Here is a 4111-nt window from a genome sequence, read left to right as displayed (position 1 = left end):
CACACACACACACACACACACACAAAGGATTTATTGAACTTGAAGAAAAGCCTGCTCAGTGACCCGTGCCCCGAGTCCATAATGGAACTAGGTGCTCCGAGACCACGTTTGATCTCGGTGATTTCCAGCCTGGCTGCATCGCCTTAAAACTTCTAGAAGGTACTGAGGGCCGGACTGCACCCAAACCCATGGAAATTCCCAATGGTGGACTGCGGGTATTTTTGGTAAATATTCCCAGGCCCATTTACATGTGTTTGTTCTTTGAATCACAAAACCATCTTGAGGTGATAAATGGAGTTAAATTTATAGAGACAGCCACCAGTTGTCAAAGGTTTTTCTCAGAGTAATAGATTAATCCGCTCATCAGGTGTAGCAAGTAAAAATGCTCTGAATTTAGAGGACATTTAACTCAACAGCTGTAAAGTAATCCAGGGTTTTGGACATTAGACAACATGGTACTGCATGAGAACACATGTCTGCAGTGCCTGAATTCTGGCATAACTTATTGAGTCCTAGGTATCATGTGCCGGGAATACAATGTGAGAAACACAGATGCTTATGCAGGCCGCAGGGGAGGCAGTTAAGAAGCATAAAGGCAATTACAGTGCAAGGATAAGGGCTACCGCTAGAGGGAGCACTGAACACTGGATGTTTACGCGGTGTCTCCTAATTCAGTCTAGAAGACTGAGAAAACAGTACTGGAAGGACTTTTCTAGACCAGGGGTCCAGGACTGTGTGATTAGAATATAGAGGAGTGAGTGTAAGGTGGGAAAGGGACAGAAGCCAACCAAAGGGCTTGAGTAAACCTTTACGAACCATATTTAAAAGCTTGAGTAAATCCAAGAATATTTTAAAGGGAAGTAAAGGCCTTTATGCAGGAAAGTGGAAGAGGTGATGGTGCCATGAGCTACTACTGCATTTTTTTAAAAAAATTTATTCAGTATTTGGTACAGGGTCTCACTACGCAGCACGGACTCATAGTAATCCTGTTTTTGACCTCCCCAGCACTGGGATTACAGGCGAACACCACCATACCTGGTCTTGGTGGGCTGGTGCAGCATGTGGTGCTGGGGATTGAGCCCCAGTCCCTACGCTTGCCTAAGCAAGAACTTAGTTTGCTGAGCTATCTCTCTGGCCCTCCTACTACATTTTAAAAGGATAACCAGCTGCTACATGGTGAGTTGGACTGAAAAATGGAAAGATTAGAAATTCAGGTAAGTAGTTGTTAAAAGTAACCCACAAAGGTGGTACCACTATCTAGTGGTGACCTATACTCAGGAAGTGATAATGAAAATATTGGTCTTCGTGAGTTTGAGGTGGAATACCATAATTGAAGAGGTAGGCAAAGGGCACTGAAATATGGTGAGGTGGGGGGAAAATCAGGAGTATGATCATGGAAGCCAAAATGAGAGTATTCTAAGAATGTTAATACTATTTCTAGATTAGGGAAAATAAAGTGTTTACAAGACTTATAATAAAGTAAAATCTCAATGGCATGAGAAGTGGGCAGGGGAGTACTGGGACCTGAGTACACAAGGACAAAGATCAGCCAGAAAGAGGCAGAAAAGGAAAATCTAGGGAGATAACATTGTGTGGCCGTAGCTTTTTGGGACTACTGTAAGTAACTGTGAAGCTTCAGGCAGTTATTTGATTCAACTTCTCATTCATAATATGGGGATGGATAGTATTAATAGTATTTATCTTATAAAGTTGTTACTGAGATTGAGATAATTTATGGAGGATGCCTAGTACATATGGGCCCCATTAGTGATAGTTCACTCCTCTTATTAAAACACAATGAAACAACACTTAAAAGATTTTTTAAAGCTGATTTACTTTCTTTCTAGAAACAGTGTACTGATTTTACAGATGTCCACATTTGGTTTTCCGTTCACCAAGATGATGTCAGTACAGCTGGTGAGGTGCAGCACACCACCTCCTGTCCTTCTGCCTCTGGAAGACAAGCCAGACTGCAGAGGGCACCCGCACAGAAGCTAACAACTCCAAAGGACAAGACTAAGCAAAAGCAGTTTCGTGTGACCCAGTGCTCTAACATGCCTGATTGTTACATCAAATATGGTAATTTGGGGGTCCTATGGGAGACAGACAGGGGAAACCATTTGCATACAATATGAAGTTTACAAACCAGTACTTTACCTTCAAATTAACAAGTTTCTGTAGAACAAAATGCTATTTTAAAAGCACAGGATCTGTATACAGTTGTTTTATCTTGTAATTTTTGTAAAAAAGTATCAAAACCTTGCCTTTAAATATATATATTTATACAGGTGGGTTTTTTAAAACTACTTTCTATAGCACAAAGTGTTCGCAAATCCAGGGGGTTTCTGCTGATTCTTGACTGTGCACATGGTGCACAGCCTGAGTGAAGAGTTTCCTGATTCTTTGTTAACTGAAAATATGAAGCTGTAATTCCTCTGCCTTCTAAAATCTTCATTATCCTGAAAATTCCGAGTACCCTAAAAATAGTGAGATGCTTTTTGATTCTCTATTTTCATGCACTTATGGGAAAGGAAATTATTCTAAAACTTTAAACTGCTCATACTCTGTGATGTGTATGGCTGGAGTTGGGGTGTACTTCACATTCCTGGGGGATCCAAATGCCCCTCTCCCCATTCCTACTCATTCTGGACTGTACAGTGATTGAGATCCCCTCTCCAGACCATGTCTTCCTAATTTCCAGTTTATTTTCTCAAAGTTTAGAAAATCTAAGACTTTTTTTTTTCTAAGAGGTTCTTGACAACATGCATGCTTCTGTGAAACTCTCACTGCCCTTTTATTAGTTTTCATTAACTATATCAGCAATCTCTGACTCATATATATGAAAAACAATCAGCATTTCCCTGTGGCCATTGGGAAGCCTGAGGCTGAATAATGTTATGTCTACAAAGTGCTGGCAACACATCCTAAGTCCCACTTAGTGCCCTGTACAAAATAAATGACCAAGAAATGTTTGCTTAATTAAATAGAAGTATTTTATAAAGTGCTTATGTTCAACATGTCTTTCCATTCAGCCTCATTTCTTGGTAAATCCATTTGAGTCTTTCATTCCACTTATAACTACATGTAGTTCCTTAAAGTTCCCATGCTGGTTCACACCTCAGAGGTTAGTGTTTCCCTGGCTAGAAGCCACCCAGACACCTTGTAATGGTTGATACACTGTGTCAACTTGAGAATTGAGAAGTTTGGAAGCTTAACTAAGTGACTCAGCTGGGTGCCAAGGTCCTCACTTTGTAAATATCCTGAGCTTAGCAAGAGGAAGGCACAGAGATGGTATGGGCAGATAGCTGGCATACAATATAAGGGAGGAAAAGACTTGCCTCCCCCCTTTGCTCTTGTTGCTTTTGCTGTCTTCTGTGGCCTTGAACTGTTGCCCTCCTCCATGCCACTCTGCCTCAGAGCCAGCTGGTTATAGACTGAAATCTCTACAAACTGAGCAGCAAAAGAAACCTTTCCCTCTTTAACTCTGGGTGATACATATTTTGTCTTAGCAAGGAGAGAAAAGTAATCAACACACACCCCTTAATTTTTAAGACTTAGCTTAAGGTTGCTTCTCCAATAATGACCCCATTTCTCCTCTCAAGTAGAATGACCCCTTTTGCCTTTTTCCCTAACAGCACTTGACATGGAAACTATTCCTTTTTTTATTCACAGACTTTTTTCGTGAGTTCTGTAAGGACAGAGAACATTTACCTGACCTTTACATCTATTGTACCTATTATACTGTTGCCACCTAATAAATGGTTTTAGGGAATGAATGCAATGCACTGCAAACACACAGAGATAACGGAAAGGATAGCTAGTTACTTATTGCCATGAACGTAAATCCTATCATTTTCTTCTGACTAGCCAAAGTTACAATTATTCCAATGTTTTATATATAATCATGCTATTGAGAGTAAAGTTTTAGACCCTGCCAAATAGCTCAGCAGATTAGAGTGCCTGTAAGTAGGCCCAGGGGTTGGAGATTCGATCCCTGGGCCTGCCTTGCCGGCCCCGCCCCTGGGGCACGCTCAGACAGCAATTGAGACTGAGTGTGGTGGTGCATGCCTGTAATTCCAGCTCTTGGGAGGCTGTAAACAGGAGAATCACT

This window comes from Octodon degus, unplaced genomic scaffold, assembly GCF_000260255.1.
Source record: "Octodon degus isolate 3935 unplaced genomic scaffold, OctDeg1.0 scaffold00107, whole genome shotgun sequence".
Taxonomy (NCBI): domain Eukaryota; kingdom Metazoa; phylum Chordata; class Mammalia; order Rodentia; family Octodontidae; genus Octodon; species Octodon degus.
This window is presented reverse-complemented; position numbering follows the sequence as displayed.